This window comes from Puma concolor, chromosome A1 (assembly GCF_028749965.1).
Source record: "Puma concolor isolate L17-30 chromosome A1, mPumCon1.1.hap2, whole genome shotgun sequence".
In the NCBI taxonomy this organism is placed as follows: Eukaryota; Metazoa; Chordata; class Mammalia; order Carnivora; family Felidae; genus Puma; species Puma concolor.
In genome coordinates, this window is record NC_141667.1 from 7,528,155 (window position 1) to 7,554,612 (window position 26,458).

Consider the following 26,458-nt stretch of genomic DNA (forward strand, 5'->3'; position numbering starts at 1 on the left):
TCAATATTTGATGTTAACATCTGGATGCTTTCCAGAAAAGGAAATGGTTAGGAAAAAGTAAAAAATCATCAAAAGTAATAGTCTAGGGGCGCCTGGGTGGCGCAGTCGGTTAAGCGTCCGACTTCAGCCAGGTCACAATCTCACGGTCCGTTAGTTCGAGCCCCGCGTCAGGCTCTGGGCTGATGGCTCGGAGCCTGGAGCCTGTTTCCGATTCTGTGTCTCCCTCTCTCTCTGCCCCTCCCCCGTTCATGCTCTGTCTCTCTCTGTCCCAAAAATAAATAAAAACGTTGGAAAAAAAAAAAAAGTAATAGTCTAATGCATTTTCTCCACTGAGGACAATGTCTTCACGTAGTTCCCGACGTAACACTCCCCCTTATTTCATTATGATCAATTCTAGCTATCAGAGCCGATACAAATCAACAATTCTCTAAAGGAGGTCTTAAAGCAAGAGAACATCACATTGCTTCTTACTCCTGAGGTTTCAAAACTAAGTATCAGTCCTAGCGACATGGAAATTTCTCTAATCATGTAACCAATCTGTTTAACAGAATGCCTAACTAGTTATCCTTGAAATCCGGGGAATATTAGCTCATTGAAAATGAAAGAAAACCACCACTAAAAAATACCCACGTAACCAGTGTGTTATTGACCAATTTAAACCATCAAAAGTGACATCAAAAATAAAAACGTCACCCACCCCTTTGCCCTCTAATAAGCAAAAGGAAATACTAATGTAATCTCAAAAATAATTCCTTACCACTCACCAAAGATGAGTAATAATTTAGGATTGGTAATAGAAAAACATAGTCATTTTATAACTATTACTCTTAATTTGCATCTAGGCTGCAAGTTTGGGAGCGGGCAAATGTGAGATAAGCCAATCAGAAATAACATTGGGAAGAAGTCAATAAAGCTATCGCACTAGGATTTGAAATTTGGTCAATCTCAGTTGTTGCCTGCAACTACAAAGACTGAAGAAATTAAGCGTTGTTAGAAAATGCTTGTCGGAAACATCACAGGGCTGGATAAAAATACTTTATTGCTAACGGAGAGACGCGCATGAGCTCTGAGGCCTGCAAGTTGCAGCCAGCTCTCGAGAAGCCATCCTGGGTGTATCTGGAGCTCGGACAGTCTGTGCCAAAGTAAACACTCCCATGGAAAGTCACCATGTGGAAACCAACTGGTGTGGAGAGAGTAAGGTGCCCGAGAGAGAGCCGAGAAAGCCCGTGGCAGGAGGCAGAGAGGATTTTAATGCCCTCAACAGATGGAAGTTGCAATAAACAAGAGGGAACAGCTAAAGACACACCCCCACCCAGAGACAACAGTCCAAGAGCAAGGAAATTACAGGCAATTCATATGTAGCTCTCCCCATAACCTAATTTCAGCCTGCGCTTTAACCGCAAAACTCGTCAAAGCAGAACAGAAAGAGCTAGAAGTGATGCTACGGCGACTCTTCTCCTCTAAAAGGAGAAAAACAAAACAAAACAAAACACTCTGCTTTAAGTACTCAGGCTCTGGGCATTTAAAAAATCTGCACCCTGCCACTGGATCTGGCTGTTAGAAGTTGCCTGCCTCACCAGCCGCAGGAAAAGCCGTGCTAAGCACAGGTACCAGGACCCAGAAGCAGGCATCGTTGAGGCTTTGCCCACCACAGGAAAGCAGCACTGTTTGTGAGCAGAGCAGTTCTCCAGAGTTCCAGACCCTGCAGCTCTGACCAGGAGATGCTGTGTTTCCAAAGACTGCCTCCCCTCCACCCCCATCTATGCCACATAATAAAACCGGACAGAAGAACAATCCAGTCTAACGCATGACTGGGAACAGAGGGCACCAAACACACCCACGAGCTAGACTGGCTGGTTAGTTGAATTGAGTGATTTAATTCGGTTCTGTGGTCTCATCCAAAAGCAACCTGGGTTTGCTCATTTGCATAAAAGAGGTCACAATGCGGACACACTTCCCAGGAAGAGCCTCAGCATCAAAGAAATGCCCATCACCTCAGCATCCTCCAGCCTCGGCACCAGACTTTGTGAAACTCAGGGAAACACAGAATAGGACTGCACCTAAACGGCAGGATTTGTTTGGGCCGATGGCAGTTTAATTTTTTTTGTAATGTTTATTTTATTTTTGAGACAGAGACAGAGCATGAGCGGGGGAGGGGCAGAGAGAGAGAGAGAGAGGGAGACACAGAACCCCAAGCAGGCTCCAGGCTCTGAGCTGTCAGCACAGAGCCCAACGTGGGGCTCGAACTCACAGACCACGAGGTCACGACCTGAGCCGAAGTCGGATGCTCAGCCAACTGAGCCACCCAAGGCGCCCTGGGCCAATCGCAGTTTAAGGCACTCAAATAGTAGAGATTATGTCACAGTTCCTTTTTTTCTTTTTAAACAACTTTTATTGAGATATAAGTTACATACTACAAAATTTACTCCTTGTAAGTGTACAATTCAATGGGTTTTAGTAAATGTACAGGGTAGGGTTGTAGGACTCTCCACAGTCCCGTTTTAGAACATTTCCATCATCCCCAAAAGACCGGCCTGCCCATGGTCAGACCCTCCCAAATCCCCATTCCCGGCCCCAGGCAACCACTAATCTGCATTCGGTCTTTATAGGCTTGCATTTTCTAGACATTTCATACAAACTGAATCATAGGATATGTGGTCTTCTGTGACTGGCCTCTTTCACTAAGCATAATGTTTTGAAGTTCACACACAGTACAGCATATATCAAGAATCCATTCATGTTATTGCTGAATAGTAGTCCATTGGATGGCTATACCACATTTCGTTTACCCACTCATTTGTTTTGGCTTATTAAATCTATAAATCCAACTAAGTGACCAGGCTTATTGGCCTATTCTCAGAAATAAGAAAGCCTGCCATATTTCTAAACTTAGTCTAGAATTCCTGAACTCTCTATAATGCATGAAGATATGTAACGAGGATTCCATGTTTCCTGGAATTTTTTGGGGGGGAGGGGGGTGCTATTTTTTTTTTTATTGTTTATTTATTTTTGAGAGAGACAGACAGAACACAAGCAGGGGTGGGGCAGAGACAGACAGAAACACAGAATCTGAAGGAGGCTCCAGGCTCTGAGCTGTCAGCACAGAGCCCAATGCAGGACTCGAACTCACGAACCGTGAAATCATGACCTGAGCCAAAGTCCAAAATGCTTAACAGAATGAGCCACTGAGGCGCCCCAGGAGTGCTATTTTAAATAAGTAAACAACATCTTTGAATTTCCATTTCTTATGTTTTAATACAGATGTCTTCAAACACATAAAGTGTCTTCATGCTAATTGCCAAGTCAAACTTCTCAGTCCCAGGTGCCCATCTCTCCTCCAGCTGAGACCATTCAGTGCCCCCTCAGGTCCCGGGTCCAAGGACCCCATCCTGCACTTCAGCAGCCACAGTCTGACCAACCCTGGACCCACACTCAGCAGGCAGGAGCCCAGCTTTCTTGGTTCTACCACTGCAAGCAAATTCAAGGACTTGTTCCCTTGACCTGTCCTTTGAGTCATAACTTAGTTCTAGTGTGTTTCGTGTTACCATTCCTGAGGCTCCACCTTGGTTACCAAACACCCTCACCACGCCTGCAGAGATGCCCAAGCACGCTTCCGGTCTCCTCCTCCCCTTCATCTTCTGGAGCACCTGTTTCTGTAAGGCTCCGAGGACACGACCCAGATGTGGGATTCTGACCCAGACCCAGCACAGAGGCTTGGCCATCTCCAAGTCCCTCCACGTACTCCACTGGCCACCTCTGCACAGGGACCTCAACAGAGCCTCCATCACCATCCGGGTCAGACAGGGACGATTTCACCACCGTCAACTGCTGCTGTCCACACCACCCCCTCCAGCTGCCCGCTCTGGCCGGGAACCCAGGGGCACCACCGCAGACCCGTCTCCAGCACCAGCAGGCGGGCCTGTCCCCTTGGGACTCCTCCAGTGCCAGCGAGTGCTCCCTCTAAGGCTGACGCCTCTCCCAACTGCCCTGCCCGATTAGGCAAGCAGCTCTATTAAACCGTAGGCTTCTAGTAATTATTCTCCCCAGCTGCCCTAGAACTTTCTTAAAGTCAGGTCCACAGTTACAACACACAGGAATTTACACGGCAGACAGCTCAGAAGCAAATCCGTTATTTAGCTCATGCTGTATGTCAACGGACGTTAACAATGGCTTAACTACCACATCTGCTGGCCCAAGGGCGTTTAATATCCAGAGCAATTATCTTTGCTTTCTACCACCAGTTACAAACACTGTTGTCAGCTTTATAATCGGTCGAGTTTTACAGCCGGTCTAAATCTCGGTCCCGTAAAAGGAATCCCAGAACCCAGTTGCGATTCTAAAATCCATGTGGTTGCAGGACGTCCAACCCCCCCTTGGTCCCTGGCATCCGATGCGTTCTTTCAGCAGAATGCTAGTGCGGTCCTGGCAGCCAGCAGCTGCATCCTTGGTGGCTTCGGAAGCCCTCTCCCAGATGTGCCCCATCTCCAGTTTTGTTACAGAAAGGGAAGTTCTTTGTGAGGAACTTTATCTAGAGTCAGTCTGGGAGGAATGCATTGCTTCCAGGAAGTTTAAGCCAAGCAGTAGCCATTTGATGATTATGCACACAACTCAACAGAAACCATGTAGCAGGATTTCTCTTACTGCTTTTTTTGACTCTGCTTTTCTTTGCATAGGCACATCATAAATCGTTGTCAAATGTTGGGTGAATTTGAACTGATTGAAAGAGGCTCTGTTTCCCGTGAACAATTTGTCCTTGCTCAGTCCTGATTGTCACTTGCCTAGAACTTATTTAATTTCACATCTCAGCAAATACAGTATCATTGCTCCAGGAGAGCTGGCTTCTGATACCGTCATTCTCCTGGTTATTTATCATACATATCTGTAATTGAATTACCCATTGCAGTAATGTGATCTACTCACAAATGTACATAAAAATGCAACATAACATACAACTGTTCCAACAGATACTTTCTCATCATCCCACAGAAGCACAGGATGGCCAATCCTAGAGATACAGTGACTAGTAAGGAATGAAAGACGGGAAGATAAAAGATTAGTGGGTCCACGGCCTTCCAGAAATAAAAGATATTCACCCCCAGAAAAATCTATCCTCTTTCAGAATACGGTGCTTTTCTTTTTTTTTTTTTTTTTTTTTTTTTAACATTTATTTTATTTTTGGGAGAGAGAGAGACAGAGCATGAACAGGGGAGGGGCAGAGAGAGAGGGAGACACAGAATCGGAAACAGGCTCCAGGCTCTGAGCTGTCAGCCCAGAGCCCCATGCGGGGCTCGAACTCACGGACCGTGAGATCGCGACCTGAGCTGATGTCGGAAGCCCAACCGACTGAGCCACCCAGGCGCCCCTGAATACGGTGCTTTTCAATATTCATCAGGAAACCAATTCTAGCACACGTGGGGGAGAAAAGAGAGCAAACAGGGGAATGACTTTACTTTTTCCAAATGTAACAGTACTCTGCCAATATATTTTAAAACTCAGGAGAGAGACGTAAAGTATGTCCATCTTTGCTCTTACCAGGCAACCATTTATCTTGAACAAAAAAAAAAAAAAAAAAAAAAGAAAGAAAAGAAAGAAAGAAAACAACAACAACAGAGGGAAAAGAAAAAGAAAGCAGCAATTCCTTTCAAAAAAAAAAAATTGTTTTCTTGAGCCCACTGTTGGGTTAATCCTATTGTAAATGTCATGCCCCAGGTGAAATACAACTTGTCTTTGAAGCCGCCTGGATTCAAAACACTGAAATCCAGAGACAGGTTTCCTTAGCTCCACAACCTGTAGATGGCAAAGATCAATCGTGTGGATACTAGTACATTACAGTAAATTACTTATGCTCCATCTTCTCTTGGATCAAATTTTCGCTTGCTCTACTCCGTTTGCCTTAAATTCCAAATCAAAACAAATTTTAGGTAGGCTCGTTGAAAGTGAAAAGTTTACTTGTGTATATGCTAGCTCACTTTAATTTTTTTTTTCTTCGTCTTGCTGTTAGGATTCGATTTCATATATCCAGATAACCAATACCTAGCAAATTCATCAAAGAAATAATATCGATATATTTATCAAGCATACCAAAAGCTGCTTCTTCAAACTGCTTCCCTACGAGCTATTCCTCACCTGTCGAATTTACCATGATGATGCTACCACTTGGTGCAGGGATTAGAGACAGCAGATTGCCCCCTATCTACAGCAGATCATTTCTACAAGGCAGCAAGCAGGGTGATAAAAATGTAATTTTCGACAAAGCTTCTGCGTCTCAGTTTTAAAAGGTTGCTGGAAAACATATGTGAAAGTGTCTGTGTTGTCAACAACAATACACGAAGTAGGACAAACAACTCAAAGCACTTACATATACTCATCTCAGGACTCAAGAAAATAGTTCACTTTCTCTGCATAAATTTGCAATTAGATGCAGGTGGGCAGAAATGTACAAGGTTCCACACCACACACTTTGCACTTGGGCAGAACTCAATTTGTTAGATGCTGTAATTTACATTTTAAAAATTATTTAACACTAAACATAAAAATTTGTCACCTTGGTGTTATAATTATACCCTAAGCAATTTGTCTAAGTAACTATAGCAACAATTTCAGAAGCATTTTTTTTTAATTTTTTTTTTTAATTTTTTTTTTCAACGTTTATTTATTTTTGGGACAGAGAGAGACAGAGCATGAACGGGGGAGGGGCAGAGAGAGAGGGAGACACAGAATCGGAAACAGGCTCCAGGCTCTGAGCCATCAGCCCAGAGCCTGACGCGGGGCTCGAACTCACGGACCGCGAGATCATGACCTGGCTGAAGTCGGACGCTTAACCGACTGCGCCATCCAGGCGCCCCTCAGAAGCATTTTTAATACAACTTTGGTATAATTTTAGAATCAAGAATTACAGAGGATTTACTGCAGGATGCAGGACTACTTTTCTCAAACATTTGTACATAAATTCTACTACAGAAGTGCCTTCCTAGACTCAGACATATTCTAAACTAATTTGTTCTATCTTGCACACTGTATGATTGGCAATGCAAACCTTCTGAGATTATGTTCTTATCTCAGTTATTTCTAGAGTTCATAATTACTTGCTTAGGTGACGGACTGCCTTTTATACCTTTGGCTGGCCATTTAGCAAAGTTCTTTTTCACCCACTCCCACTTTCCTGTATGTTTATCACAACCAAAGCCTTCATCTCAATGATCTTGTAACCCAAAAGAAAGACCAACGTTGGAGTCATTCAAAATACTTATCAAGCTAATAAAAATTATGCAACGATTCAGTTAAGCAGCTCTCTCCAACACCAAGAGCATTCAACATAGTCCCAAGGAGCTAGCGTACAACAAAGAAAAGTTTTTCAGTTTTAACATCTGTCCCTGAATTAAGAGTCTCCAGTGACTTTCAAGCAAGAGGTCTTACTGCAAAACCACGGATGGGTCTTCAGGTTTGTGAACCCTCTAAAACGTAAGCGAAAGCTTACTCTGATGTGCATATATTCATTATGGCCCCAGAGCTGACAACTTTAACAGCCTTTGCACTGTATGTTTCTATGTTCCGTTCTATCCAGACAAGCTGAAGAAACAATTTTAAAAGGAAACGGCAGTGAAGAATGCAGGTTTATTTTTACCAAATTCTGAACATCTCAGAAACTGCTTTTGGACAGAGACAAGCTTTACCACCCAAGAGACCAAAGTCTTTGCTCCCAGCAGGGATCTCGCAGCTGTTTGCCATTAAAACAACCAAATAAGTTAGTGTAATTCCTAAAAGGCACAAAATGATTAGTACCATCCATCTTCTCCCTATTAAGGAAAGTATGCATAGACTAAAAGCATGTAAAAGCAGGTACCAGTTCATCATGTAAAAGCACCCACCAGTTCATGTGGGTTCCATGAGCGCACAAATGATTAGTGTGAACTTTCAACACCGTGGATGGGCTTCTATTTTGTGGTAAGGTTTTTACAAGAAAGAAACTCAAGGAAAAAGAAATCTGTCTTCCAAGTGGCCCAAACAATTACATTTCAGACTGCTTTTTCTTTAAAAACAAAATGAAAAATGGTTGGGATAAAAAAAAAAAAAAAATTCCCTGTTTCCTCTGATACAAACACAGGCATAGACCAGAAAAGTTATTTGGGTGATACACAATTCCAGGTATTACCTCCCTGAACTGAAACTGGGAACTGGTCACTCAAAGGGGTGTATGATAAACATTAACCCCTCTTCAACTATAAAATTGGCACAATTAGCAATTAACTTAATCCTAATTACATGTGACAAGTCTTGCCTAGTAAAGAATGTTCTTTTCTTTCTGTGTCTACTTAGGAAAGACTAACTGTGGAATGAATAAACATATCTGCTGTTTCCAAACTTGGCCTTTATGACAGAGCTCTTCTCTATAAGCTAACTGTGACATACGATTGCTTTTCTTGAAAGCAAGATGCCACAACCATGCATAACTCCTGGCATTTTAACTAACATTCTCCAGAGGAATAGAACCTTGTCAGTACTAAACATACTGACAACACATTATTATTATTATTATTTACTTATTTATTTTTCTTTGAGTAAATAATCCCAAGGACGAAGACAGACGCATAGACAGAAGAGTTTGCAGGGATATGTTTGTCTCTGGAAGCAACCTTTCTCTAGACTTGTGTTTGGCAACCACCTTTCCTGTCGCTTCTCTTGCAAGGCTGACAGCTCCCTCGGTTGAAGGATCAGCTCCCCCCACCGCCCCCCACTCCCAAGATGTCCCAAGATGAGTCCCCTTGTTTGTTGACTAGGACCCCCACCCACTCGCCCAGAGTACCTGCTCTCAGCATCCTGTCTCCCTCTTCCAGTGCTCGCTCTCAGCGCCCCCTGCCGGCAATCCCCGGGACGCCGCAGGCGCAGGAAAGTTAAATCCCAACTCTGAGCCGCCGCATCCAGGTACAAAGCAAGGAAAAAGGGCGAGGAGGTAGACGCGCTTCCCGCCAAAGCCCGGGAATCCGGATCTGACCGCGCTAGGCCGGGCACTGGGCGCCGCGGGGAGGGAGCCCTGTCCACTCCTTGGCGACGGTTCCCCTGCACATCTCTGGAGGACCAGTTCCCTCCGGGGCCCAGATGTACCTCCGGCTCCGAAATCCTGAGCCAGGGGATGCGAAACCGTGGAGCCGCGAAGAAATGCCCGTGGAAAGGGACTCGCCTGGCGCTGCAAACCATCCGGCACTCCCGGGCCCCGGCAGCCCCAGCCTCATTCTCCCTCATTAAGCAAAGCGCTTGGCGGAGTTGAGCCCAAGTCCCACGGCCTCCCGGTCTCTCACACGCGCCGCAAAGCCCCCGTAACTCGAACGGGAAAATCTGCCCCAGCCGGCGGGGCTGCGAAGCCCAAGCCCCCGGGACCCCAGCGCATCGCCCCCGACTACCCGAGCCCGGACGCGCGCCGGGTGCGCGCTCAGCCCCCCACTGCGCACCTTCCCTAGGTGGTGGGTAGGGGTCCCGCCTCGCCAACGCCAGATCGCCCGCCGCGTCGCTTCCGCTCCTTACCTCAACGCGCTCCGACCTCGGCAAAGACAGGGACACAAACTTCCAGCCCGTGCACTAGCCCAAGTGTGGGTGCCCCGCACGGAGGGTCGTCCTAATCCCGTGCGCACGGCCACCGGCTCTCCCCCGCCCAGCGCCTGCCAGACCGACCCCACCTGAGATCCACACGACCCACCCGCCGACCACTGCCGCCCCCGGGTCGCGGCCAGCAACGCTGCACGGGCGGGGCTGCGGCCACGGCCACGCGGGGACGGGGCGGGGGTCGCTCACCAGGTGCGAGGCGCGTTCCTCCTGCCAGTCATCCGGCGCCTGGGGCCCCGAGCAGCTCTGAGGGTCCTCTTCGGTGCCCGGCGAGGGAAGTCGAGGCAGCGGCCGCCTCAGCCCCGTTACCACTTGCCCAAACCCACCCGCCGCTCGCTGCGCTCCGGGCTGGGGGCGTCGGTTTGAGCGCCGGGCGCGCAGCCGGGCCGGGGGTGAGCAGGTTCGTGCTCAGCGGGGGCGACGGACCGGGAAAGGCAAAGTTGGGTGCCGGAGCCAGCTCTGCCAGGCAGCCACGGGTCGGAGAGGGGAGCCCCCCGGGAAGGGCCACACGGGCCGGGCCGCGCCTGCGGAGGGTGGGAGCCGCCGCCAGGCGAGGGCCGCGGCCGGCAGGGGGCTGCGGAGCCCACCCGCGGCGGGAGGACGCTGCGCGGGAGCGGGCTCAGCGAGAGCAGCCGCCGCCGGCGCCGCCTTCCCGGCGAGTAGAGAGGCGCGGGGCGCGCGGGCGGGGAGCTCGGGGCGGGAGCTCGGGGCCGCCTCGCCCCGCCCCCCGCCCCGCCCCGGCCCCGCCCCCGCCGCCGCGCCTCCTCCTCCTCCTCCCCTCCCCGCGCGGGTGAAACCCGAGCGCCCCACCCCGCGCCTGACCTCCCCGGGCCCCGCCCCCGCCGCTGCCCTTCCCGGGACGGGACCCCCTCCTCGCCCGCTTGCCCCCTGCACCCCAGCGGCCCCACTCCTTCCTCCCTGGTGCGAGTGCGCCCGAGCGTTGACTTTTCGGTGACTCCCTTTCCCCCGCCTCGCAGAGACCTTCTGTGGCTCCCCGCCCCCCCATCCGGCCTCTCAGACGTGGCTCCTGGAGGCAGGGGGTGGGGTGGGGGGGGAGGAGGTATAAAGGGCGGGAGACCTCGCGAGCCGAGACCCGAGACGTGGCGCGCCCACCCGGCCTCATCTCCAGGTACGTGCGCGTCCCCCGGCCGAATCTGGCCATGTGGGGGGGTTGGGCAGGGGCGGCCTGGGCCTCCGGAACTCCGAGTTTGTGATTTTGTTCGTTTTGTGTGACATCCACATGTGTGCTCTGAGCTGGAAACTCCTAAAAGACCGAGGGTTGCTTCGGGTTCTTGGAGGAGCTATTTTAGGGTGCACCTCCCGGCTAGTTCGGCTGAACTTCAGTGGAATGAAGTTAGAGAAATGAACAAATCCGACCAACCAAGGGAGGCAAGTCAGGGGGGTCCCCAGGGAGCCACGCGGAAAAGAAAGCCTCGGATGGATAAAGTCAACTTGTCCAATTCTGGACCAAATGTTACTTGTTGCACTTTTGTCGGATCTTCGGCCTGTGGAGCAAGTGTAAAAGTGAAAAGATTCATGACTGGAAAGCATAGTACTTTCCAAAACGCCTAGAATTTGATACTTTGTTGCAAAACTTCCGTTTGGAACCCAGAGGGGTCGGGGGTCACTCTTTCCTCTGGATGGGGGTGGGGAACGGTATCTCTGGGCCCTGTTTATCCAGATCTCGGCCTCAGATGCCTCAGAAGGTGGCTTGGAAGTTTCCCTTGCATAAGGAAGTGCATGAATGCTCCCACCGCTGTCCCCTCTGCAGTGACATAGGATGCCCCTATGGCCCACATTCACACAACCGCTACAGGGTCTGGTTCTTGGGATTTGTCTGACGCGGAAGGACCCGGTGTGCCCTAACTGTGCCAGTGAGCTCATCTCTAAAACAAAGAACACATCCCTGGCTGTGAGGTGTCGTGGCTCACGCAGTAGCCACGCAGATCCAAGAGGAGGACAATAGAAATAAATACAAAGTGACATTGATTTGTCTTTATCGTCTGGAAATATTTTTTATATAAAAGATAATTCTGAATTGCTTTTCATAAAAGCAGTTCTGAAGGTTTCCGTGGAAGCTCAACCCAGCCCCAAATCTCCAGTTTCTCTCTCTCACTGTGGGTACTCAAGGGCTCACTCGGATTTCCTGTAAGACATCCAGAGGAAATGTCAGTGTTGGAGGGCCTCTTTGAAGAAGGATTGTTTCCTGAGTTGTGCTGGGGGCACTCCGCCTGGTGCAGGGCAGCTGCCTGGCTCCTGGAGACTTAATGGAAAGCTTAGCACTTCCTTCTGGGCTTGGAACGAAGGACACTTGCTCCTTCCTAACATTCCCATTGATTCTTCTGCCTACGTGGCACAAGGGCCTTGAAGCCCTCCCTGGGAGGAGGCTGGGCAAGGTCTAGCCTGGCTGTTCTGCTCCTGGGGAGTTGGTGGAAGCGGAGGGAGGACACTACCTTACGCCTGACCTTGCAGCCTTTGAGTGAGTGAGGGGACCTGTAGAGCCCCAGCCATCAGGAAAAAGGGAGGCAGAAATGAGGACCCATGTGTTTAGCTAATCCTTGTCAGTGCGCCTCAACATCATTACAGTTAAAGGCCTGCACACTTTAAAAAAAAGTGCTTGGCATATAGAGAGTTAAGCACTGGGAAGAAAATACCTTTCTACACCATACCCCAGGAGGGATCATAGCATCATGTTTAATATGTAACTTTATGTGTATGTGGGGCGGGAGTCGATTTTATATGCAATGTACGGGCTATAAGGAAGCAGTTAGAATATGTATATTTCATGATAACGAATTGCAAGCAAATTAATAATAAGAATGAGATAGTGCATCCTTAGTTTAAAGTGAAATGGACCCACACTGCTGGTGATTTCACCTTGTTACCTGGGGAAAGCTCCTTTACTTCTCTGAGCTAGTCTTTTCATCTGGAGCTTAAACCAACCTGCTGGTAAGTGTGTCCTCTGTTGGCATGAAGGAGATAGGAGGCGATGAAAGTGAGACCCTCGCCGGGGGCCCAGCACAGAGGTAGGCTCTTTTTTTTTTTTTTTTTTAAGTTTATTTTGAGACAGAGCAGAGGAGGGGAAGAGAGAGAGGGAGAGAGGAAGAATTCCAAGCAGGCTCCACACTCATGAACTCATGAACTCCAAACTCATGAACTCCAAACTCATGAACTCCAAACTCATGAACGGTGAGATCATGACCAGGGCAGAAACCAAGAGCCGGATGCTCAACCGACTGAGCCACCCAGGCGCTCCAGAAGTAGGCTCTTCACAAAGAAAATTATTTTAAAGAATCCACAGATGTTTCCTTTTTCCAAATGAAATTTCTGAGTTTTTTTTTTTCTTTCTTTGAGAAGTCATTCCTCATTGAAGAACTACCTACATGAAGCTGCTTCTCATCGCACCATAAAGCTAGAGGTGATAATTTCAAAACAAAACTGTTTAGTTCTCTCCTTTTCAGGATAAAATGATAGCTCTCCTTGGACTGATTTTGATGAGCCATGCACATAATGCAAAAAAAAAAAAAAAAATGAGAAACCTAGCCCAACACTTGGTGAAAATGATGAACCGTGGGGCGCTGATTTCATGTGACTTGAAAAACGCCATCCATTTCCTGATTCACCTTAATTTCTGTGTGGAGATGTGGGGGATCTCTTACGTCTCTGAAATAAGTAACCAGTGTTGTCTCCTCTTTGTGTCTCTCCCTCCCGACTGAATTCCAGCCACGTCGCTGCCCTGCCTCCTCTGTGGAGCGGAGCCCAGATCGCCACCCAGAAGAGGCGAAGATGTGGTCGTAGGTCAGGAACGCCCTCAAAGGGAAACCTGGATATTTGTGAGCTTTACGCCGCGAGGAGATAGTATGAATGTCATGAAAAACCTCCGTCCAGAAATCGTGGTCTCCAGGCATCTGCATCGTCACTAGCCTTTCCTACAGAGGAGCCAGGGACAACATATCACAGTCCTCAACCACAGTGTTCTTGCACCCCGGTCTTCTTTCTTTTAGATCCATGGCTTTTAAGGATTGATTGAACTGCTGGATCATCTGATCAACCCCATCAGTGTTTCTTTGTTTGCAGATGGCCACATTTTGGTGAAAAGATAGGCCATTTTATGCCACGCTAGGATTGCCTAGTGCTCTTTGTTGTTCATGTATGTAAAGACCCATGATTATGGCTACAGGTGATGCAGACTTAAGTTTTGAGAGATGAGGCATCTCCAGGTCGGCAGAGCTTAGGGTGCCCTCAGCCCCTACTCAAGTCCCTGGAGCTTCACCAGAAACTCTTTAGGGTTCTTTTACCCAAGAAAGGCTCACCACCGCCCTTTATGTAGCAGCCCGCTCCCCTGTAAGCAGACCAGTTTTATTCAAGAACAGCAGCCCGGAAACCAGGACGCAATAGAAAGAAAATATGTCTGGCACATGTGAGAAGGAGCATATGTGGGCACCGTACAAGGGGCAGGTGCCCGGACCTTACATAGAAGGACTGGATCCTCTCTGCGGGCACCTGCTCTCAGCCCTCTGCCAGTCTGCACCCTGGACACTCATCCTCTCCATTTCTCTAAGTTTCCACCCAAGTCCATCCAGAGCCTGCCTCGAGCTTCCCTTGTCTGGTCAGAGAAACATGCTTTGCCCCTGGCACCTGGGCAGTGGAGGTTGACCCAGCACAGCTTGACCTTCACACGACCCAGGTGAGTTCTTATCTGGGAACGCCCTGGAATTAATTCCACAGGTGAAAAACGCCTCATGGCTACATTCAGGGAGGCAGCCTACTTAAAGCCCGCCTGCTAAGAGCCACTGCAAAAACTGAAGGATACAACAGCCCGAGGCTACATTCAAGGAGAAGTGCTCACTTAGTTTTCACTCAGAAAAGTTTAGTAATTCATCTTGCTTCCAGGAAGGGCCTGGTAACAAAAGACACTGCATATTACTTTAGTAAAACTTGTGCTTTTACTTCTGTGTATCCAGAGGACCAAAGTAGATTAGAGATCTGCAAGTATTTTTGCCTTTTCTTTATGGTTGAATTTCTACCAACCCAATTTCCGTAAAAAAAAAAAAAAAAAAAAGAAAGAAAAAAAGAAAAGAAAAAGTAAAAAATATCCATGCTCAAAACACCTGAAGTCATTTTTTTTTTTAATAAGTATAGTATGGGGAGAAGGAAGAAGCTAGGTTTAAAAGATTCTTGGAATCCCTAGAGGAAATACAGATGGTTTATAGCATGGAAATAAGCATCCGTATGGTTTCCTAAGTGGTATTTTCTGACATTGGGCCTTGTATGTATCTCGTATCTACAAGCAAATAATTGCTATGCTGGAATCCATGTTCTTTTTATTCCTCTGTCTTTGGAAATGGAGCTTTGGGGAGAACTAAGTCCCTTTGGAAATATATTTTCAAAAATAATGTTAGTCCTACATAGATTTAGGAATAAAATACAAATTGGTCTGCCTCTTTATTCCATCATTCAACGAGGAGATTAACTCATAATGACCTTGAGTTCAATGAAAAGAGTATCTACTAAGTGAAATTGAACCAATGGGCAAAGTGTCTCCTGAATCCTGCAGCAAATCAGTGGGGAGACGAGCTGTCAAGGGTCCTGTTGTCCATCTGTCAACTCTCATTACAGACCCTTCCTTTCATTCCTGTTGCTGTCGCCTTAATTCAGAATGTCAACTTCTCTCACCCCGAATCCCACCACCTCATACTGGTCTCCCTGCAGCTCTCAGTCTATAATGCACACCTCAGTGACCATCTTCAAACAGCAATCCAAATGGTCCTTAATAACACAGACTTCCTTGATTTTATTTGAATTGCAATCTGCCCAGCTTAAAAAAAAAAATTCCTAAAGCTAGGTGAGACCATGGAACTTAGCTGTGACAAATAAGACGTAAGTGGGTGCAGCTCCAAGTACAGCTTCATAAAAGGGGCCAACGATGAACACCATGATTTTTCGTGCCTTTCCCTCTCCATGGGGATTTCTGCCTGGAACTTGATTGTGGTAGCTGAAGTTCCAGCCACCATCCTGGACTGTAAGGTAACCTTAATGATACAAACCATGAGACAAAGATAGTAGAGCTAAAAAATAGAGCCTAAATGCCTGGTGACCCTATGGAACCCCCATGTCAGCCTAGAATAGCCTAGCTCCAAACCATAACATGAGAAAGAAATAACATTCCCTTTTGTCTATCCAGCATTGTTTCTGTTCTGGATTTATCAGGTCCCTGCTGTCTTCCCTCCTCCCCTCCCTCATTCTTTGCTTTCCCTCTTTCAACCAGGATTGTTGCATAGCATGTGCCCAGCATATGGCCGCACATTAGGAACAGAATAGAGAGAAACTGAGAAGATCCCTGTCCTTTCAGGACAAGCATCATCAACAAAATGGCATTTGAGCTGACATTTAAAGGATGATTAGTGACTTAATGAGAAACGGGGTCATTCAGGGGAAGAGAGTGAGGTCCAGGGAAGAGTGGAAATATTAACTTTAGAATTTAACTCAAACACACTTGTTAAAATGCCAGGGAGAGTAATAGTAATTGCAGAAGAACAGCAATGGGTACAATCTTATTAAACAGTAGAGAGGAAAAAATATGAAATAAGGGAATTTGATCAATCCAGTAAAAGGCTGGAAAGAGAACGAAGACAGAAATGGAAAAAAAATTGCAGAGTGGAAAGAACTAGTAGAAATTGGTAACCTCATAACATTGCATTATAGCAGAATGCAGAGAAATACGATGGGAAAAGATACATCAGGCAAATATCAGTCACAATAAAACTAGTTTACAAATCCCAGTATCAGAAAACTGGATTCTAAAACAAAATTCTTTTTCAGTAAAAATATTCACCATCGAAAAAAAATTCAGCTCATTAGGAAATACAAATATATATGCAACTAACAAAATGGCTTCAAAATATAAAAGGTAGGGACACCTGGGTAGCTCAGTCAGTTAAGCACCTGACTCTATTTCAGCTCATGTCATGATCTCCCAGGTTTATGAGATCGAGCCCACATAAGGTCTGTGCTGACAGTGCAGAGCCTGCTTGGGATTCTCGCCCTTTCTCTCTCCCTCTCTGTCTGTCTCTCTCAGAATAAATAAACTTTAACAAAAACAAAAGGATAAAACAATAAAACACATATACATACACACACACACACACACACACACACACACACACATATATATATATACACACATATATGATGAAGCACATTCCTGCCACTAATTGATAAATCCAAGGGGAAAAATAGTATGAATTTAGATATCCTGAAAAAAGCAATTAGCAAAATTATTCTAATAGAAGTACTAAATACTCAGGCAAGATTTACAAAACTTAAGTCTGGGGCCACAAAGCAAGCCTCGGTGAATTTTGAATAATCTGCATCATGCGATTAGGTTACAAATTAATAATTTAAAAATAATTGAGAAAACTTACATTTGTCAGTTGTAAGCCACATTGCCAGTAGCATGTGTGACAAAGAAATGGTAATGGAAGTCAGGAAAATTCGTATGTTGTATGAAAATGGAACATTTAAAACTTACATAATGTAGCTAAAGTAGTATTTACAGAGAAATTTAGCCTTGAGCACTTGTATTAGGAAAGAGGCGCTGAAATTAACAAGACAAATGCCCAACTCATTAGGAACAAAGCAAGGGAAAGAACATAGTTATTAATATCACATATTAATAAGATAAACTACAAAGTTACAAGACAGCAAAACTAAGCTGTTTAAAAAATAATAAAATACCAATAAAATAAGCAAACATCTGGCAAGGTATATAATTCACTAGAAATTTAGCTTTAGGAAACTAAAAAAGTGAAAATCCAAATACATTTATCACCAGTAAAGAAACTGAGTCAGTAAGCAAACAACAAGTAAAATAAACAAGATGGATGATTTTCTAGGAAGATTCTACCAAATATTCAAGGCACAATTAATCCCTAGTTTATAAAAGTTATTCCAGTGCATGGAAAAATGATAGGCCAAACTCCCCCCAATTCAAGGATGTCTTATCATTAGAAAATATATCAATATAAATCACCTCTTCAGAATTAAGAAGAAAAACCATATGATCATTTCAATAGCTACTTAATGTACTTCTATGAAATTCAATGTACATTTGTCATTTAAGAAATACTTCTTGGCTTTTGGATTAGTAATACGAAGGAAGCTGCCCAATTTGATAGACTATCTTTCAAAAACAGAATCCACAAAAAACTTGACATTTAATCATGAGAAGTTGGAGACATTCAGTTGAAAAGAAATCCAAGACAAGCAAGCACATTTCTATCCTTCCATGTGACACTGAAACCATGATTGTAAAGGAAGAAACAAACTTAATCTCAAACAATAGAATTGTCTCCAGCAAAGCCACTTAAGAACATCTACAGATAAGTAATTAGAATAGAGAGAAAGTCTGCAAATTTGCTACAAAAAAATCTCAATATATAAATCCATTTGGCTCCCATAAACCAGAAGCCAAGATAATAAAATATAATATAGAAAAATTAACATTAACAAAAAAAAAATCGGTATGTTACCTAAGTAATTTTGGCAAGAGGTATGTTGGACCTCTGTGGAAAACCTATAAAACTAAGTTTAAATATCTTAAAGAAAAAAATAAGATCTTCAAAAGTATCAAAATAAATTGATGCTATCCCATATCTGTGTGGAGTGATTCAGTATTTATAATGTCTTGAATATGAACTATTCACTCAGAAATATCCATGCTCCCCAAATTCATCCATAAATACAATGGAGATCCAATCAAAATTTCAACTAGCTACATGGAACTTAAGTAGACCCTAACAGTGGTAAGCAGAGCAAAGGCAAATGTGTAAGAGTGATTAAAGAATTTCTGCAGGGGTGCCAGGGTGGCTCAATCAGTTAAGTGTCCAACTCTTGATATCAGCTCAGGTCATGATCTCATGGTTCGTGAGTTCTAGCCCCACATCGGGCTTTGCCCTGGCAGCACAGAGTCTGCTTGGGATTCTCTCTCTCCCTCTCTCTCTGCCCCTTCCCCTCTCATATGTGTTCTCTCTCTCCCTCTCCCTCTCTTCTCTCCCTCTCTCTCTCTCTCCCTCTCTTTCTCTCTCAAAATAAATTTTAAAATAAATAAACTTAAAAAAATAATTTCTGCAGAAAATGAACAAGGAAGGTAATCAATATTGTTCATAAAGCTACAGAAATTGAGGCATTGAGATATTGGCATGGGGACAAAGTGAGCAATGTAACAGAGGGCCCATGAACAGACCCACCTATATGCTATCTTTGATATGTTACAAAGGGGCCCACTGGGGAGAGGTGCAACTCAATAAATGAGTCTAAGACAGTTGAGGACCGTGATGTAAAAACACCGAATCAGATACCCACCTTAAGCCATTTACAGAAATAACTTCAAAGTAGATTAAAGCCAACACGAGAAACAAAACATTAAAACATTTAGGAAAATGTATAAGAAGCTATCTGTATGACCTCTGGGTGGGGAAGCAGTTCTCAAAATAAGATACAAAGAACAGCCACGCAGAAACGAAAAAAAATCAATATAGCAAACAACATTAAAGTTTAGAACTTCCATGTGATGAAATACAACTTAAGCGCAAGCCATAGCTGGCAGAAATTTCCGTGCATACAAATGACAAAAAATGGCAGACAGAATATGTTTTCAAAGTCCTACCAATCCACTGGAGAAGGAGGAAATGAGAGGAAACTGTGCAAACGAAGCAGGAAGCTTCCTCGATGGCCAATAAACAGAAGAATAGAATAAAACCTCCCGAATCGTGCTAGAAATGTAATTAAAAGAAGGTGGTGGCATGTCATACCAATCAGACTGACAGCAGTGAAAAAGTCTGGCAATACCAGCTGTCATCACGTACTGGTCAGGGAAGCTATGGAGGTAGAAAATGGTACGATCACTTGGGAAGGCATTTTGGCCGCTCTTGTAACGTTGAAAATGGACACTCCATATAGCCCAGTTAGCAAAGTTGCAGAGGATATGTAGTACACTGCCAGTGTGTATAAAGTATTAAAACTAAAATAAATCATATCTATGTAATGTCTGGATACATACACAGCAGTGAAATAGCACACAGAACTGATGGACACTAAATTCAGGTTGTTTATTCCTGGGCAGATGGGAGGGAGATCATGGGAAGATAAGGGTTGCCAACTTTATCTGTGCTTCTGTTTTCCATGAAAAAAGAAATAAGGTACGAAGCAAATATTGAACAATGTTAAGGTTGGATAGAGTCGGTTCAGTGGGTGTTCATTAGATTATTATCCTTTCCCGTATGCTCATAAGATTTCATAATTCAATAAAAAAGTTTAATGGGAAGTAAGAAAGTAGAGACAGTAGGCAAAAGAAAGCTCATTAGAGCAGTTTTGTCCCGAAGAAGAACAAAGAAACTGGTAGCAGCTGGAGGGACATGAGCACACAGGGCTATTTTTAAAAGTGGGTCATTTCAAGCATATTTATACATTGACTGAAATACCTTCATGGACAAAGAAATTGACGGTGTACTAGGGAAAGAAGGTGATTGTAGGAACAAAGGCCTCGGAAAGATAAGAGGCAGTAGAATTTGTGTTTGGAGAGAATAGGGGTTGTCTCAGCATTGTCCTGGGAGAGAGGACCACATAGAGATGGAAGTTTTGTTCGTGCAGAGGAAGGCCTGTCCCTCTAAGAACTTTTGTTTTCCGAATGATGTATAAGGTCAGATTCACATGAGGAGTAGGGAGAGGGCGTCAGCGTTGAGAAGAGAAGCGAAGGGAAGCTATGAAGCCAACGTCTTGGAAATCGAGAAAACAAACTTATTGGAATCTCCATGCTACATTGAATGACCAGCTGAGTCCTGTGGTCATCATCCTCGAATGAGCTCCATCCACATGCTGGGATTTTCTCCAGCAAAGTTCAGCAGCTCAGGCGCTGGTGCAGAGAAGGCCAAAGATTGGGTCGCACCAGGAGATGGTTTCCCCAGGCAACGGAAAAAGAGAGAAGCAGGAAGGCTGAGGATGTTCGCAAAGAAGTGACTTTAAGGGTAGTCATACAGTGTAAGCTAAGTAAAAGGACATGGGGACAAAAATAAAGATGGTGTCAGTGGACTGGAGAATAAGATGAGGTCAAGGAATCATTGCACTGGGAGCCTGGAGAAGGATCCCCAGAAGTTGTTATGGGGGAGGGTAGGTTAAGGAGGTGCAGTGGTCCAAGATTTGTCCATGACAATGGGACCAGAGCTGGAGAAGTTTATGGTTGTTGCAGGTTATCGTAGGAGGGCAGGTGGGTCAGGGAAGAAAGCCAGCCTCTTGGATGTGTGATGGATATAGAGATCAAAGTCACTAAGAGGAATCTTTAGTGAATGAGGTAGAGTGACACAGGAAGTTCGGGAGACAACTGTGGGGAAAAGGGGGCACTGCTGTGTTCATTTCACAGTTTGAAAATGCGGTTCAGAGAGAACGTGTCTCTAGGAAGCAGCTTGCAAACTAATAACCAGAGGAACCCAGAAGTGTCTGACTCCAAACTCCATATGCTCTTTCCCGTACCAATCTCCTTGTGCAAGTTTCGACACAGTAAACTTGAATAACTATACGATGGAATTTGATGTTAATCTTCCAGTACCTTCTCTGGACAGAGCTGGTCATCACGACCCTTAACTGATGTGACTAATCAGGAATATTTGGGGAGTTTTCTCACATACACAAGCCCAGGCTGACCCTGCACCTAGTGATCAGTCTCTAGGGGATGTGTGCAAACCTAGGATTTTGAAAAAGCTCCCGAGATGAGTCTGAAATGTTCTCTTTCCCACTGAGTAGCACCAAGAAAGACCGTTTTGACCACTGTTTACTTCCCTTCTATCCTTTCTTCCACGAGCTCAACCAGCACAGACATGATTATTTAATTATGCCAGTATGAGAGCTACAATATTTATTTCACCTTTCCCTGCCCCCAGGAGATGATGTCATTCCAACTCGCCCCAGGAAAACATGTCAGGATCTTGGGCAGGTGAGGAAATGGCGTGCGGTTTTACCTAGTTCCTAAAAAATTGTGCCGCACCTTCCAACTTCCACCCAGTTCAATCATGGTACATGGAGTAGGCTGGATTGTCTTCTGTTTCATTCCCTAGCTCCTTGTGCAGTGCACAGGACATGATTCATCCAAATGTGATGACTGCATCAGTGAAGTCACAGACATCTGAGGCTCAGGCAGTCCTCAGTGAAGTGGACTCCCAACGTGCCATTCACGTCCTGCTAGAAGGCGTAGGTGGCATTCAGACAGCACTGCTGGGGGTATTGGAGGCTGGATCCTCACCACCTGCACTACTAGGCCAGGAATTGCAAACTTTGCCTATGAAGGCCAGGTAGGAAATATTTAGGCTCTGCGTAAACATGCGATCTCTGTTGCAATTCAAATACATAGACCAGTTGGGTTTCGATAACACTTCATTTACAGAAGCGGGGGTAGGGGGGGTGGGGACATCGCCTCCCGCCCTGGGTTGGTCATTGAGACCTGCTCGAGACCGACGGTGGTAAACTTGAGGTTGCCTCAGAATCATCAGAAGGGCTCATCAGAACCAAGCTGGTGGCCAACACCCTCTTGAATTTTCTGATTCAGTAGGTCTTGAGTGAGGCCCAAGGCTTTCCGTCGTCAGTCTGTCTCCAGGTGATTCTGGTACGCAGGGTTGGGGACCACGCATTAAGAACCACTGCCCAGAGGAATATTAATACACATAGCCTGCACGTCACCTCTTGAAAGCAAATCAGAATTAATAGAACATCTTGCCTTTCCTATGACTAAGTCCCTATCCTGTTCTTCTCCCTGCAGTCTTTATTCAGGAATTTTTGTTTTCTGGAACATCAGCTCTTTCAGACAGGGATTCTGAAGAATCCTGTCTGGTCATTCACAGTGCCTGGCATAGTGGCTTAGGTGCTCAAACATGTTTGCTTGGAGAATGAAAATAAAATGAATGGCTGTATTGCTGGGTTAGATTAGTTCCAACAATTTTAAAAATGTGATAAAAATACTAAGGATTTGGGTATATTGCTCTGACTCAGAGAATAACATTAACCCGTGGGGAAAAATCGTTTGTATTGAACAGTAGCTCATTTTTTCCAGTTCACACATTTAAGGAAAATCTACATTTTGAAGATGGTCCTGAGTTTTGTCCCAGTCATATTAAATGTAGCCTGCGTTGAGTCTCCATCAGAAGAAACTCTTGCCTGTCAAGAGATTGTTCCTTCGAGATCTGGGACGAAAGGAGATTCAGGCTATAGGTTTCACAAAAGGCAGTACCAACCTAGGCAATAAATGATCTTACGGTGGAAAGATTGGGATCAGCCTGACTGGACACGTCCAGAAATAGCTAGAGCAGAGGACCGCCTGCCCGGACTGATTTCCCCCTCGGGGTAAATAGCCAGGTGTCAGGCGAGGACCAAGGCACGTACGAATCTCAATGCTTTGGTGGAACCATAGAGGCATCAGGGCCCCGTGGTTCCCTTGATTTAGAAAACCGGCTGGGAAATTAAAATGTCCTCCAAACGATTTGAATTGGGAAGAAGACAACCTCATTTAGTTTCAGAGCATGACTTTTCTCCCCGCCACACCCCCAATTCTGAGAGAACCCGACCACAGTAGCCGAATGTAAAGGCCACTTGCTGTCTGCAGTAGGCATGCATCAGGGCTTTCCTGCGTCCAAATGTTCATTTCAACTGACAAAACACTCTCGGCACTTTAATTTTATTTCATAACGAACAGGCAAACTTAACTTCTAAGCATTTTTATTCCGAGTTTAATGGCTCACACTCCCGAGGTCGGCAAGCAGATGGAGTTGAAGACGAGAATGTATAATTGCAGATCATGAAACTGCAAAATTAATATTACTTTGTTAATGTCAAGATAAGATTTGAGAGCCAGAAGGGATTTTCAAGATCATTGATCTTAAACCTCATCACACACAGGAAGACAGTGAGGCGGAGGGATGGCGTGTCCTTCCCAGACTCACAGAGCCAGCAAGGGACAGAACTACGTGTGATGCCGCCTCCCGGCACCCAAGCCAGTCCTCCGGCTCCTGGGCTCCACTCTCCCCATTGACTCCTTTACAAGAAAGGGGCTCTCGTTTTTCCTCTGCTGCTTTACCTTCCAGTGTACATGTATGGGAGAAAGAGCGAGAGAACGTGTGCACAACTGCGATGGTTATTTGGCTATAAATTTTAATTTAGTGCGCCGTTTTGTGATATTTCAGAATTTACTTTGATGTGTTAACAGAACATCAAACAAAATCCCCGATGGCATGAATCAAGAATGACTTGGGGCGCCTGGGTGGCGCAGTCGGTTAAGCGTCCGACTTCAGCCAGGTCACGATCTCGCGGTCTGTGAGTTCGAGCCCCGCGTCAGGCTCTGGGCTGATGGCTCAGAGCCTGGAGCCTGTTTCCGATTCTGTGTCTCCCTCTCTCTCTGCCCCTCCCCCGTTCATGCTCTGTCTCTCTCTGTCCCAAAAATAAATAAACGTTGAAAAAAAAAAAAATTAAAAAAAAAAAAAAAGAATGACTTACCCCCACTACGTGTAGTAGTAATGAGGATCTGATTGGGCCGTATATGACAGAGACCCAAAATAACAGGCACCAAAACCCTGGAGGTTTCCAGGTGTAGGAAAAAGCCAGAGAGCTGTCATGATGATAATACCTCACACATACGTCAGGGGCCTGGTTCCTGCTCTCCATAGCTCTGCAATTCTTAGAGGGCTTCCCATGTGTTCATGGGTTAGCATGGTTAACTACCACCCTAGAAATTCTAGCCAGGAGGGAAGGGAGAGGAGAAAGGAGAAAGGGGGTGCACAATCCTTCCCTTGTGCCCATGCCCGAGAAGCTGCACCCGCGTTTCCCTGATTGGAACTTAGTTAAGGGGTCAGACTTAGGTTCTGGGTAGCCACATGCCCAGCTAAACATAGTTTATAGCATTACATACTACAGAAGAAACAGTGGTTACTGCTTTCTGCCATAGTTGGCCACTCTGGCCATCCACATATCTGTGCCTACCCATCTTGTCACGTGAAGAACCCAGTACCCAAAGCAGGCAATCCCTAAGTCTCATATTGTGAGTTTATGGCACCTACATGACATGGTCCCCCACAGGGTTGGTCCCCTCAGGTTAGCTATAAACTAAAAGATAAGTTTCCTGCCCATTCATCACATCTAATATGTAATGGTGGAGCAGGAGCAGAAGACCTCAATGGAAAAAACGTCTCCCACTACTGATCAGCACGGGACTTTTGACCTGCTCCATTTCCGAGCTGGGCCGGTTCACCCCTCCTTAGGCAACCTGGTGGTCCCCAGCTCCCAGGAGTTCACCATATTGATGCCTAAATGTCCATCAACTGATGAATGGATAAAGAAATTGTGGTTGATATACACAATGGAATACTACTTGGCAATGAGAAAGAATGAAATCTGGCCTTTTGTAGCAACGTGGATGGAACTGGAGAGTGTTATGCTAAGAGAAATATGTCATCCAGAGAAGCACAGATACCATATGTTTTCACTCTTATGTGGATCCTGAGAAACTTAACAGAAGATCGTGGGGGAGGGGAAGGAAAAAAAAAAGTTAGAGAGGGAGGGAGCCAAACCATAAGAGACTCTTAAAACCTGAGAACAATCTGAGGGTTGACGGGGGCGGGTGGGAGGGAGGGGAGGGTGGGTGAGGGGCACTGAGGAGGGCACCTTTAGGGATGAGCACTGGGTGTTGTATGGAAACCAATTGGACAATAAATTTCATATTTACAAAAAAAAGAAAAGTCTCCCAAAGAAAGACAAATAACAGCGACAGGGACTTACTAGTTTATAAATCCTTCTGAAGAGCCTCTGCCCACGAGTGGCGTCACTTCCTTGGTCACCCTCCGGCAGACCTCTCTGGAAGAGCGTCCTTGTCCATGGTCTCCCCTGGCCCCTGGCTTTGTCTGCTGAGAGCGCCCCGCTGGTCTCTCTGTGGTCCAGCTGGGATGTGTGCAACTTTCCACAGCGGGAGGCGGTGGGTCACCAGTCACATACTTATGTAGCCTTGCCTGGTGGCTTCGTTGGCAACAAAGTTTCTCAAAAACTTAGCGGGGACTGCCACTTAAACCTTTAAAATTCAGCATTTTTATTTCTTTGCCTCTGTGCTCTGCCAAAATCCCTTTCAAGTTCATGGGGACTAACTCAAGAGCGTCTGGAACAATAGCCTTGATGGGAAGGAAATTTCCTTCTGATGTCCCATTGTCTGACAGGAAGATTCTTGTCTGGGGAACTCGAGAACAATCTCTGATTACCCTGCTCTGCCTCCTGCCTTGCGGTCCCAATGCGCCGCCTCCTGTCACTGGTTCAGTCTGGGGTAGAGTTTGGATTTATCAACCCTACAAAGTCCCAAGAGGACACTCCCTCCACTCGGTTGACGATATGGAAGTGAGTCTGTACCTCCTGAAGGAACGTGACTTAGCAGAGCTATGTTCCTTCCGTTTTTGTTTACCGTCTGGCTGACTTCGTTTTAATTCACCTCTTACGGATCAGGTAGCAACCTGAATGCACCAACCTTCTGGATTTTCTGACCCTTTCCCCGTTGGTGATAGAATGTGTTCTGCCTCCCAAGGTATTGTAGATGACCACACCCCTGAATGTTTGGTCCACCCAGAACCAGGATCACCCGCTTCCCAGTCACTAAGATCTGTGTCTTCACCACCCACTATCAAAATGTTTCCTCTAGGGCTGCTTGGGTGGCTCAGTTGGTTAAGCATCAGACTCTTGATTTAGGCTCGGGTCATGATCCCAGGATCGTAGGATCGAGCCCCGCGCTGGGCTCCACGCTCAGCTTGGAGCCTGCTTAATATTCTCCCTCTCTCTCTTTCTCTCTCTC

At 45.8% G+C, this 26,458-nt stretch overlaps 1 protein-coding gene, 1 long non-coding RNA gene, 1 other non-coding gene and 1 pseudogene across 7 annotated transcripts in view; 2 read left to right on the forward strand and 2 right to left on the reverse strand.

The window, feature by feature from the left end:
• The window catches only part of SEMA5A (semaphorin 5A), a 482,459-nt gene extending 472,187 nt beyond the window's left edge, over positions 1-10,272 (reverse strand). For 3 of the 5 annotated variants that reach the window (XM_086675940.1, XM_086675881.1, XM_086675888.1), the window contains exon 1: positions 9,787-10,272. The gene's annotated coding sequence lies outside the window, so the exon portion shown is untranslated. Of the gene's footprint in view, positions 1-9,519; positions 9,760-9,786 lie in introns of those variants that run through there. The other 2 variants (XM_086675898.1, XM_086675911.1) reach the window with 1 other exon arrangement.
• A 2,577-nt stretch (positions 10,273-12,849) lies between these two features.
• LOC147584006 (uncharacterized) lies at positions 12,850-23,879 on the forward strand. The gene is made up of 3 exons (XR_015240440.1): positions 12,850-14,284; positions 21,531-21,583; positions 21,705-23,879. It is a non-coding gene; the product is annotated as an uncharacterized LOC147584006 (long non-coding RNA).
• On the forward strand, positions 13,151-13,221 carry LOC112861898 (small nucleolar RNA SNORD123). Its single transcript, XR_003223772.1, has one exon. It is a non-coding gene; the product is annotated as a small nucleolar RNA SNORD123 (small nucleolar RNA).
• Positions 23,880-24,833: 954 nt separating the features above from the next.
• LOC147584007 (signal recognition particle RNA) lies at positions 24,834-24,936 on the reverse strand (annotated as a pseudogene).
• Between the last annotated feature and the right edge of the window lie 1,522 nt (positions 24,937-26,458).